The sequence below is a fragment of the Callospermophilus lateralis genome, chromosome 1 (genome assembly GCF_048772815.1).
Source record: "Callospermophilus lateralis isolate mCalLat2 chromosome 1, mCalLat2.hap1, whole genome shotgun sequence".
In the NCBI taxonomy this organism is placed as follows: domain Eukaryota; kingdom Metazoa; phylum Chordata; class Mammalia; order Rodentia; family Sciuridae; genus Callospermophilus; species Callospermophilus lateralis.
The window spans coordinates 142381149-142394614 of NC_135305.1; positions in this window are offsets into that span (position 1 = coordinate 142381149).

The following is a 13466-nucleotide window of genomic DNA, read 5'->3' on the forward strand; positions in this document are numbered from 1 at the left end:
TTAGATGATCTCTCAGGTCCCTTCCATGTTTTCACTCATATAAGATCATACATCCACTACTATAAATGTTTCAGAAGTTTATATATCAATATATAATTTTATCAATCATATATCATTTTGATTGATGAACTAAAATTAATATGTACAAGTGAATGATAACTTCCAGAAGTAGACCCCTTTAAAAAACCACAGATGTTATAAGTCAGGTTAGTAAGAAAATCAGTAACAAATTTAGCAATAGAATTATACTATTCTTCTTAATGATATTTTCCAAATTTAAAATGTGTAAATAAATGTACATATGCTTCCTAAAGTTTGGATCTAATAGTAGTCACATTAAAAGAATGTTCCATTCAATGAGACACATTTTTGTTTTAAACTGTAAGCATCCTGATTACTAGTTGAAGTATAAGTTGTTAAAATACCCCTCATAATTTATCTGGTTCAAGTGGCAATGATATTGTTGCAGATGATGAATGAATATCAACACTTTCTGGATTAGCATTTGTGTCCTTATTTGCTGAGTTTCAAGGTGAGAAGAAGAAAAAGAGACAATTGTGATATGACACTCACAAGTACTTATAACATTATTCTCAGTATTTAACTAATGATAACTAAAAGAATTCCATTTTTATCAGGCACCCAGGGTGTACAATAAAATATTCATTTACCTTACACTGCATATAAAGCTCTTACTTTCAACACTTTGTTTCCTGAATAGGATTGCTATAACGTGGTTCCCAGTACATTAGGCACCAATGCAATTATTGCCCTTCTTGTATACAGCCATCTAAATTAAATACCATTAAGTGAAATGTTCTCATAAATACTGTATATCTTTATAAATCTATTATCTATATTTTCTCAAAATACCATGCTTAATTGGTACAGTGAAATTAGTGTTTTGTTCTTACAATAATGTGATGAGCTGAAGGATTCATCCAGGGGAAGAGAATCTATGGCTTCTGATTTATTGCATCCTACAAGATTTCTTTATTACCATACTCTGAGAATCATACCTGTTATGCATGGTTACTTTTTTTAATGCATCTTCTTTTTATTTTTATGTTTGTGAACTCCATTTGGCCCCATGATCCTTCAGGTAAGCCAACCTCTTAAAAATATTTTTGTGTACTTCATATTTTTTTCTGGAATAGGCACTGAGCAAGACTGCTAATACTCAGAAAATACACCTAAAGGAACCACAACACTGAACTAGAATAGTGGTTCACAAATGTGTTGGCACTTTCAATCTGTTAAGAACCTTTAAAAATGTTCCAAAGCCCAGGATATACCCAAAGCCAAATAAGTCATAGTATTTGGTGATACACTCCTAGGGGATTCAAATATGTGAATAAGTTTGGTAACACTCAGAATGGCAGTGATGATGAAAATCTATAGGAAAATACCATGAAGGCTTAAGTGGTCCAATGTTGAATTTTCAGTTCTTAGAGGGAAGATTTTAGGAATAATATGACACAAATCTGAAACAATTTTTATCCTCTGTAGATAAAGGTTAAATAAAGTTAAATACATGTAAAAATTGCAACTTTCCTGAAGTTTTAATTGTTCAGAAGTAGCCACGAAATATTTATCAATTTGGGAATTGATTCTAAAAGTATTAACTGGAAAACAGAAAAATGATTCAGTGGGCATTTAGGGAAGATCCTGTTTAATCTGTTAATTCAGTACCTATTTAAGGCTTATCCCCAAATAAGATAGATATAAGAAATTATATAGATAATTACATGTTTTAGCGAAGGCAAACATTACAAAAAGACAGGACACTTTGTTTTGTTTCATGTATCTATATGATTTAAGAAAACAGGAGTTATATGACACACAGATGTATCATGCTGTGTATGGCTTTTGGATTTCAGAAAGAGCAACATTGTTGTTTTGAATCCAATCATATTTCCCTCTTGTTATTAACTTAGCATATAGAAATTTTTATATTATGTAGTTCATATTCAATAAATTTTCTAATTATATTCATGATAATGGACACACTTCTAGGTAATTTGATTCAAAAATCAAACCCAAGATGTTAAGTTGGTGAGAAGTAAGCATCTACTGGTGTCGACACTGTTGAATTTGTTGCTGTTATCATCTTCATCATCACATTTCCCCTTTAGTTGGTTTATTAAAAGCTGATAATATTGAGTCCTATCTGGAGAAAAAAATGAGTGGGTACAATTTTCTTATAAAAATGCAAATTATATGCTTATTGTTTTAATATTATTATAATGAAGCATCTAGAATATGTTTGATGCTGTGGTATAAAAAAGACCTCAATATATAAATTTTAAAATAATTTAGGAATTCTAAAATTTTTAAATGTACACAAATTTACATAGACAAGGAAGTACATGTCAGTATTGCTTGGTTTGGAATATTCTTGAATTGAACTGACTTTAGGTCAGGTGATTTTGTAAGTCCATTCCATTTCTTGTGAGCTTAGCATTAACATATGTTCTCAAAAGGCACTTTTTTTTCACTTATAGAATCTGGGTCTTTAAATGGTAAAGATCATAAAGAGGAATAACATCTTGGTTGTCCTAGGACAGTCTTCACTTAAAATTTTTAGATCTAATTACTGACGACATATCTATTCACTGGTTTAAGGTATTAAGTTGCAGTTTTGACATTTTTCTCCCCATTCTAAACAAAAAGCCAAAACAGTAACCCTGGTCACCTCATATTTCAATAATAAGTAATCAACATATTTTTACTCAGCAGTTAAGAACCTGGCCTGTATATTTGTTTTGCTTTGCATAGCAAACATTTAAATTTATTTGCTAACACTTTAAAACTTTAAAAAAATTAACATTTAAAAACATTTTTGAATTTTGGAATTGGAAAATTTTGCACAAATGACCTGACTTCTGATTTATCTTGGAGTTAAAAACCCAGCAATATACTGTCACTGGGCCTTGCCTTTCACCTGCAATATTTAGTTAGCCCTGAGTAGCTGTTGCCCCTCTGCTTGGGCATGTCTTATCCCATTTGGCCTGGCTTACCTTGCTTGTTTAGCTCCTAAGGATACTGGAAACTTTAGTAAAAAATATTATTCAGATAAGTAGTTTGGTATCAAAGCAGTAGTAACTCAATACCAACAGAATTCTAATTATATCACAGGCCCCCTCCATTTATTGTAGTGCTGGTAATGGTATGGCTTGTGGTCCTTAGAATGCAGCAGGGAAGAACAAAAAACTACTTCCAATGGGGAGAGAAAATAATTCATAAATCCTAACTCTGATGCTACCAGTGCTGTTTTTATTTGGTTGCATTTTTAGTTTTTCAGTACTTAAAGACAATCATGCAACAAGATAATTGTTTCCCCAATCATTTTTCTGCCCAAGCATTAACACAGCTGTACTTGCAAAGCTAGTTAGCTAGCAAAGAGAAGGGTTGACAAAATCAGCTATTGGCGGGATGATGAATATTGTCAGGCAATGTCTAAATTGACTGCTACATCCAAACATGCACTGGCATTTGCACTTGACCTCCCCTTGGCCTGCTACTGACTTTAGATGCCATTGTGGTAGAGGGCTCCATGTGAGTTTAGACACATCTTATGCAGATGGCATCTGATCTCAAGCAGAACAGTCAATCTGTTCACTTTATGCTCCCCAAATTCTTTGAATATAGTCCTCCTGGGCCATGCAAAAAGTACAGCCTGGAAAAGGAGTTAATGCTCTTGAGGGCAGCCTTTGATTAATAGCCCTATGGGCCAGTGGATAAATGTTCCAAACTCTTGTCCTTCAGAAGACAGGAAGACAAAGGATGGATTAGACTTTCTTTTTTTTTAATGGTACTATACTTTGAAAGTTCCAAAAAGCGATGAAAAACACATACAAGAGGATAGATTATATCCATATATGCATTGTCAGATGGCAAGGGCATTTTATCCACGTGAAAATTAGTAGAATGCTATATATTACCAGGAAGAATGGTGCCAAGAGATAAACTTGATGGATATTATTTCCTTATTCAGTTTAGTGAACAGCAGGCAAAGTGGTTTTCTTTTCTTTCTTTTTTGTTTTCTTTTTTTTAAGAAAGACAGAAATAGAAAACCACAGGCAGGAGACAGACAATCATATGGAAGGAAAGGACAAAGAAAGGATATGGCAAAGAATGATGAGACACAAACTGAACTTGACAATTATATTTAGAGTGACATGGAAACATGTATGATAATTTAGGCAAAATAGCTTTCTGATTAGCTCTACATTTTTGAATTTTAATAGTATTTGTTTGGAAGAGGAGTTTCTCCACTTTTGCATCCTTTAAGATGAAAATATGGCACTTTTAAACTTTTTTTTAAGAGAGAGTAAGAGAGGGGGAGAGAGAGAGAGAGAGAGAGAGAGAGAGAGAGAGAGAGAGTTTTAATATTTATTTTTTAGTTATCGGCGGACACAACATCTTTGTTTGTATGTGGTGCTGAGGATAGAACCCAGGCCGCACGCATGCCAGGCGAGTGCGCTACGACTTGAGGCATATCCCAGCCCACTTTTAAACTTTTATATGTAGTATATATCACTCAGCTCCAACAATATGTTTGATGTGTTACTCCAATTTATGCTGAATAATGAATGAATGGTGTTCATGAGTGAGATGCCATGTTAATTGGTTAGTTCTTCAGAGTGTTTGGCCAAACATTTTCCCAAATTTATTTATTAATGACTTTATATCCCAAATGAATGATATTACACATATTTTTCTTTGATCTTATCTCTCTGATAACTGAATTCAAATAAGAAATTATTGCTTTGAGGGCCAGAAAATATGTATTTCTAATATATTGCCATAAATATTCGTTAAATTAACAAAACCCTTGAATTTTGAGTATACTTCTATAACTAAGTAGCTTTTCAGTATTGAATTAAACAGAACCAAGCTACTGATATTGGTATCAGGTCCAACTCACATGTCCACCTGTGAAATTTTGCATAGCTTCAAAGTTCTTTAAAGGTTGAATAAATAATAAAAATATGCCTAATATGTTTTATGCATGTGGCTGGATGTTGGGATATAGAGATGAATAGGACATTTTTCCTGCAATAGAGTGGTGGACAGGGCCATGCACTATTGAATCTCCTTTGTGTAATTGCTTATATTTTACATATGGATCTTTTGGGGGAAATCAGAGAACATTTCCTATGATAGAAGGTTAACAAGCCAGATTCCCACATTCTGAGAGTTATGATAGACAACTTAGGCACATGATCTTGTTTCTGTCTGTGACATTGGTCCCGGGTTGGATATAGAAGTAGACCCATCATGAATCTCTCTTCCTGGTGGCAAGCAGCAGTAGTAAATTCTGCAGGATCAAGTCTCTCATGCAGTAGAGATATCAGAGAAGGCCTTGATACCTGGTGGTTGGAAAGCAAGGATGGTGGTTGTTTCCTTACCAGATTAATCCTACACATTTTTTTGTTAGTTGAACCTGATTCCATATGTACCATCTATTTTATTCCATAGGTCACCTTTTAATTGATTCATCAAACTATGCATTATCTTTTTAATGAATTCATATTCTATTTCTATTATCCAAAATTAAGTTGTTAATGTTTGAAAAATGTTAGTTTCTTATAATTACATGTTAAATGTTTGTAAAGTAATTTTCATGTTACTTTACAAAGAAAGTGACAGTGACAGAGATGTGAGAAGGGAATACAAAATAAGGCTAGCATAGTCTGAAAATGATTAAATTAATTTGACATTGAGGTAGATAGGTAGATATAGGTCATTTTGTAATGACAAGTCAGAATCTTGTAAAAATAAATATAGATTTATGCACCTTATTTGGTAAAAATTTTATTTTGTTTCATTATATGAGAAATTTTATTCAAATAGTATCAAATCCAGGCTTCTTCTTTGAACACAGACTCTCATATACAACTGAACTGACTCACCACCCTTGCTGATTACAGGCTCCTATATTAGTTTCCTTGTACTGCCATAACAAAGTACCATGCTGAGTAGTTTAATCAGCTAAAATGTATTACTTCCTGGTTCTGGAAGCAATAAGTCCTAGGTCAAGGTTTTGGCAGTTAGTTCCTCTGAGGGATGTCAGGAAAAGTCTATTACATACCTCTTTACTACCTTCATGTAGTTTGACTGCAACTTCTGGCATTCCTTTATTTATAGACTCAGTACCCTAATCTCTGCTTTTCCTCTGAACATGACATTTTTCCGGTTTTGTCTGTCAGTATCCCAGTTTCCCCTTTTTACATGATATAGGGGGTCAGGACTTCTGCATCTTTTGTGGGGACAGATTTCAACTTACCTCATTCTTAATGTATCCAAATGCAAATGTTTGGTTTCCATTCTCCCTCCCCACTGTCCTACCCACTCACCAGTTTGCTCTTCCTGGACTTTTCCCTACTTGGATAAATGGCATTTTCATTCTTCTCTGCTTCAGGGCAATACTCTGGAGATGCGGTATAGTAGATGGGTAAAAACACTGACTTAGGAATCAAAAGGCCTTGGCTTCATTAATTTTACCCCAGTTACAAGTTGCATAGGCTTGGCAGTTTACCTATCTGCCTCAGTTCACTGATCTGTAAAATGAAGATAATTATGATACCAACCCATAGGTTGAAAAGAAAAGGTTTAAGTCAATTAGCAAGTTTTACATTTGTGGGAGTCAATAATTCTCCTTTCTAATTAGAATAAAGAAGAGAGTCATTATTTAAATCTCATTTGTTATACATACAAATGTATACATAATATATAACAATATATGTATTATTATATAATATTTAACATATATGTATATAGAAAACAATATAGTCATTGTTTTCAAAGTTGAGAATAATATAAGAAAATTAAAATTCATTCAAAAATATTCATAAATAAAAATGTCTTCACAGAAAATAAGGTGTGAAACTAAATGATAGGAGCAAAATGTGTAATGCTCAATAAATAAGCAATTTATGTTTGATTTTTTTAAAAAAACGTCTGTTTTCTTTCAAATAGCTTATTTATGTATAAATTAAATGAATTCGAATACTTAAAAGCTTAGAGAAATAATCAACCTAAAAAGTCAAGGAAGTCATTTCACAGAATATATAGTCTGAATCAGTATTCTAAATTTCTTCTTAAAGAATTGATAATTTTATTTTTCATGTAAATGATTCTGCATATTCAAAAGTTGTGGAATATCAGGACTTTTGCAGCCTTGAAAGAATAAATAGATAGAGAATTGTCATATCAGATACAGGAAATGAATCACTTCTGGCTAATGGTGGGGATGTCAACCCAACATGTGGGTCACACAGCAGTGACAGGTTTTAAAAATAAAATGTAAGTTGGCATTCTAATTTTAAATATAAAAGAGAAAATATAGTCATTATTATTTTATAGAGAGCTGTTTTCTTCCTTTAATGAATTCTACGATATATTTAAGATCTAAACTTATATTCTGAGGAGTCACAGGATAGAGGTGATGATCCTCATTTATACCTAGCAAGTCTGATACAGACCAAGGGGAAGCAGCTCATTCATACTCAGGTAGAATCATTGCCTGAAGACTGAATGGAAAGCCTGGGGATTCTTATTAGCCATGCCTAGTTTCTATTCCCAACGTTAGTTGCTTCATTTTGTTTTATAAAGCTGTTACATAGTGAATACAAAACCTCTGTTAATATATGCAAATTAAATCAGAATTGCAGTTATGTCAATAAACCTGGTTAATTCAAGCAAAGGTATTTAATATGACTTTTATTACTTCAAATATTACAATTTACTATTGACAGGAATAGTAGTAGCTGGTGATAATTTTTGTTAATCACCCCAGTAAATCTATTTCTCTCTCCAGTTTTACATACTTTTAAGGATGTGTTGTAAGATTTCTATCAGATTAGAGGAGGCATTTTTAACTAGATTTTTAATCCCTTAGTATAATAGCTTTTTAGGCTCCTGTTTTTATTTCTGTCAAATTAATGAACGAATCAATTATCAACCAATCAATTCATTCACTCTAAATTCTACCAGCATCTGTCATTCTGAAACGTCCATGTGAATGAACTCACTATTGTACTGCAGTCTTTGGAAGAACTTTAGTCATGGACTCCTATCTCCAGCCCACTGGATTAACCATGTGGGTAGCAGAGAGGGCTGTTCCACTGAATTCTCTTTTCAAGAATGAGGGGAAAATGTGAGTTTTACCCTGCAGTAGTATTGTCTGCAAGTGTCAAGGACCTACCTGTGATCCTCCATCTTGCTATGGTGATGGTGAAATGGGTAGAAGTTGTTTGTCTTTCTTGTGTTGTCACCTAATTTGGAATGACAAAGCCTGGGTCCTGTGTGGAGAAACTCCTCCCAGGGAGAAGAAGGGTATCAGGTGTGCAACCAGTGACTATTTTCCTTTGAAGTGAAGTCACTGTAGTATTTTAGTGAGAACTGAGGACTCTAAAAATCACTGAGTTGTTTTTTTAAATACTGAGGTGGGGCTCAAGTAATCTTATTTTTGATTTTTCATAAATACACAAGGATGTCTACACCTCTGTGATGACTAGGATTTAGTAATTTATCCATGAATTACTATAAAATGGGCATACCCATAAAATACTGCTTTTGCTTTAGTGACACTTTTTATACATCCAGGCAGATTGTTTACATTATGGTTTAAAAAAGGAAACATTGCAGCCCTCAGTTGTATGCATTCCCATAATCCTCCTGTGACAATATAATTGCTGTTTAGTTAATAAGCCTAAGTACCAGTAATGAATGTGAGTTTTTGTATGGCAAGTTGGTGATAATATCTGAGTAGGATAAGCTGCCAAATGAGAGGCAATGAAAAAGAAATATTGCAGTCCAAATTGCATTCCAAATAATTATTTTTCTTTCTGTGGAATCAAAATTGTATAATGTACAGTTATTTCCATAAACACCCATTGGTGCTGTAGAATGAAAATAATAACTTCATGTGATTCACAGCAGATGCTGATAACAAACCTACATACCTGTGATGAATAGGATTTAGTAACTTATCCATGATTAAAGAAATATATGTTTACTGTTCTCCAATTGCAATGGGAGTTGTTTATCTTCTCTATTACATTTGTAATTAATCATCAAGGCATGAACTGCTTGATGCCAGATTGATTCAACATTCTTGGATGTATGTCAGGGTTGAACATGGAGTGTTGTAACATAAATTAAACACATAAGCGCTCTCCAACAACATGTATGATAAATGAGATGTAGTGAGAGGGAGAGTCTAAATCAGCAGTCAAAAGAAAGCCTTTCTTAGTTCAAGTTAAATGCTAAGTCATTCTTTTTTACACTTGTAAAGTTTTAATAATCTATGTGGCTATTGTTACTGAAAGGAGAAAATGGGTTTTTGCTAATTTAAGTAGGTAAAGTATGCACACTTTAAAGGGTCACAAGATGATAAAGTAGAAAAAAAACATTGTCTCAGTCTGCATAAGGGCAGGATCAAGCTGCAGTAATTGAGGAGTCCACTAAGTACGCTACAGCTCTCAGCTAGCACTAGTAAACCATTCTAAACACGAGCTTTGTACTGCTGAAAGTACACATAAAGGACACTATACCTCCTGGTAATGTCAAGAGAGAAGAGAAGTAGGCAGAAACATTAAAGTTGACATGTTGTTGGTAGTGTACTACTATGAATAAGAATGAAGACACACCTTATAACTGTAGGTAAAGGATGAAGCTTTTTGTATTCCAAAATTGTTTATACAAGTAATTTTGCAAATTAACCCAGTATTATACCTTCACTGTGTATGTTGGTTATTTGGGTTGCAGTGTTTGCATCAATATTTTAATAGTTTTATAGGAAGGTTTTAAGCAGTATGAGTGGGTTCAGTTCCTCAGAACTTCATATTGAGAATATATTGACCAAGGAAATCACTGGAAAGTAAGAAAACTGACCTGTCAGATAACAGTAACTAATTCAGAAATTTGAAGCAATAATAAAATGTAGAAAGCATGTAAGAAATAAAAATTCTCATATCTTGTAACCATTTCATATATGACCATACTAGACCATTGATATAGTAAAATACTAAATTTATTGGCAATGTGATAAAAGAGTAATTAGGATACTCTAGATGTATCTGAAATAAAATACAATTGCTTTCATAAAAAGTCATGCAAAATTCTTGATTGTTCATGGGAATAATTAAATTTTAGTGATTCTGTTTTAGAAAAATGGCAAACTGTAGACCCAATCATTGCCTGATAAGTAAAATTTTATTGCAACACAACCAAGACCATTTAATTTATTGTGTACTTGCTTGTGAGTTACATTAATAAGAGAGTTCAGTAGTTGTGACAGTTATCCCACCAAGCCAAAACTATTATCTGACTCTTAATAGAAATAAATTTGCCAACTTCTAGATGAAACAATTTCAATTGTACATTTTGGTGGTCATTTAAACTGTCAGACATGGTGTCAGAATCCAATACATGTGTGACTTTAAGATGAGGAAAGCAGACTCTGCAAACTTAGGTGAATTGTGTATTTAGGACTTCTTCAAGGACAAGGCTTTCCTTTGTAAAATTATAGATTTTAAAAATCATTGCCTTTATTTCAATGGAATTAATTCATTGTTATTAATGCTGATGGGAAGAGTTGATTTTCAATATGAATTGAGAAGCTTTATTATAAAGTATATGTTCAGTCAGTTCCTTTTCATAGTCTGAGATATTGAGTTGCGATTTTTAAGAAGTTTTATTTCATAGAGGAGACTTGTTCACAATTGACTAGCCATAGGATAATATTAAATTATTCCAACAATGACTACCTTTGGTGTTAGTAAAATTTTACTTGGAAAAAAAATAGCAACTAAAACAAGCAAGGGCATATAAGAGTATATAAAAGTAGCTTTTTCTTCCGTAAGATCTTCAATTTCATAAGCTTAGGGAAAAATAATTAATAGAAAAATAATAGCTAATGATAGGAAATCCAAATACATATAAAAGCACTTGTGCTCATAATTTTGGTTATAAATGTTTCTGTAGTCCTCACTGGCATCAGATATCACGATCATCCAGAAAAAAAAGTCATTAAGAAATATTTATCAAGCATTCACGGTATCTGCTTGTCCATACATGTGCTATATCACACATTTAGCAAACAAATAAATAAGAATGTATTTGAGAATTTAGAATGACCAAAATACTTTCTAGAAAGTGTTGTAATGTTTAACATATTTTTTTAATAGACAAAGGGAGAGGACAGGATAAAGCAACTTTCTAAAGTGACAGTTAATGTCTTGTATTTAATAACTGAAAATGCTATATCGACTGCTTAAAATTTTGAGATTCTGGGGTTGTGTATAATTACCTTTCATTTAATATATTATCATTAAAAAATAGAATTGAGAGTTAAAACAGTTCATGTTTCCCTCTGCCCACTCAGTTTCAGTTCCTTGCTATGTATGGTATGTGCTTTTAGTGCTCTCATTCTCCAATTATCTTCCTCACTTTGAAATTATATCAGAGACAATAGAGAACAGGAATCTAAGTTGTGTTTCAAAAGTAAATAATGAGGCAGTTTACTCAATAGGGATAGTCATGCTGCTCTTGTTTTTCCCTTGGTAAAATGTTTGTAATCTCTGCTGGCTCTTATTGGCATAAAGTTTTCTATAATCTCTCCAGCTCAATATCTGAGGATTCTGAAGATGTATTTTATTTTCTTGTAACAAATAAGCATTTTTAAAGGTTTGTGGTTTTTCCTCAGAGTCTGTATATAGCAATTAACAGATGAAATTTTCACTCAGATAACCGCAAAGAACTGCTCTCCATATATAAAAATAACAGTGCAGATAAAATGTTCCTCTCCAGATACGCCTCAGCCATGTCTGGAGGTATAGTAACCACAATTTATCTCCCACAGACAGTTTTTACACGTCCTATCCAATGTGCCATGTAAAATGCAGGAAGTGGGTATCCTGTTTTATTAGTGTGAATGTATATGAATGAAGGTATATCCTCTGGAACATTAATTATTCATTTGTGCATTCACTGTTAAAAACATTTTTTAAAAAAACTAACAGTGCATTTTTTTCTCTATACTAGTGTTTTATTGACAAAGAATCCACAGAAATAGCAGAGAAATTGTACTCAAAATAATGCCTTTTGGCAATAGAAACACGTATTATTTCAAAATGAATACTGAAACACCTTTGAGAGACTCAGAATTGATTTCTCTTCTTTGGAAAGCATATTTTAGAGTTCATTGGTGGCTAGTGACAGCAATATGGAAAAGTGGTGAGCTCTGGGGAGAAAATTATTGCAAGGTTTAAATAAAATAATTGCATTATTTATACTGCTTGGCACAAAATAAATACACAATTAAAAATTATCTACCCGTAATAATGAATACTATTATTGCTATTAATATTCCTAATTTTATTACCAGTAGCATGATGAGTTTGGTTTGAGAGGGAAAGATTAGAACCAAAATATTTTTTTCTCCAACATTTTTTCATGTTTGCATTGGGAAAATTTCCATGTATCTGATTTATATGTGGTACAAACTAATGTCCTGTAATCAAACATGCGAGATGATACCTTGTTTCACTACTTTTGTGATTATAAGCTGTATCATTTTGTTTAGTTGTTTAGGACTCATGAGAATAAAATCATTTTAGAAAATTTTGAAAAGTGAACATAGAATTTAATATTAATTTAACTGATTTTCCCCTTTCATGTAATTACTTCTGTAGGAAAAGAAATAAGAGCCACTACACTAGTTACCGTTCAAGAAAGGAGGTTCCAGGTTTGTATACTGGTTAATTATCCACATATAGTTTAAGGTAGCAGATATGAATTTCCATCCATAAACTAAAATGCCCAAAGAGTGTGACTTTACTTTTGTGTCTACTTTAAAGCCCTAATAAGATAATAGTCAAATTCAATTCTGTTTGGGGTTCCCAGTTTTCAAAGGGTCATGTCCAATTTTCAAGGGGATTTATACTGCCAAGTCGGAACACTTCAATCACCTGTTCACTGAGGCATTGGCTAATGCCATCATGATCCAGCAGTATTCCGTTACCTCAAAAATCCCAGTTCTCTTTCAGAGTGGTTTCTGGTCCTCTCTGCATGGCTTCACAGGTGTTAGAACACTCTAATAATTCTGCACAATTCTCTAGGACTACCAATTGATGTGGAGATTTGCAGAGATTTGTAATATAAAAGCCAGGACCTGGAGTTTTCATTGTTTGGTTTTTAAGTGAATGTGTGCTAACCTTCTAGAGGATACTGCATCATCATCATCATCATCATCATCATCTTATTATTATTATTATTATTATTATTATTATTATTTGATGGGGGGAACACCAGGTGAGGGAAAGAAGTTAACATTTCAAATATTGTCCTTACACAGGACTTGTGCACAGTAGCTCCCACTTTAGATTCCCATACCACAACCCTTAATTACCCAAGAGATTGTGGGTTCTAATAGCCATACCACAAATATGGTAATA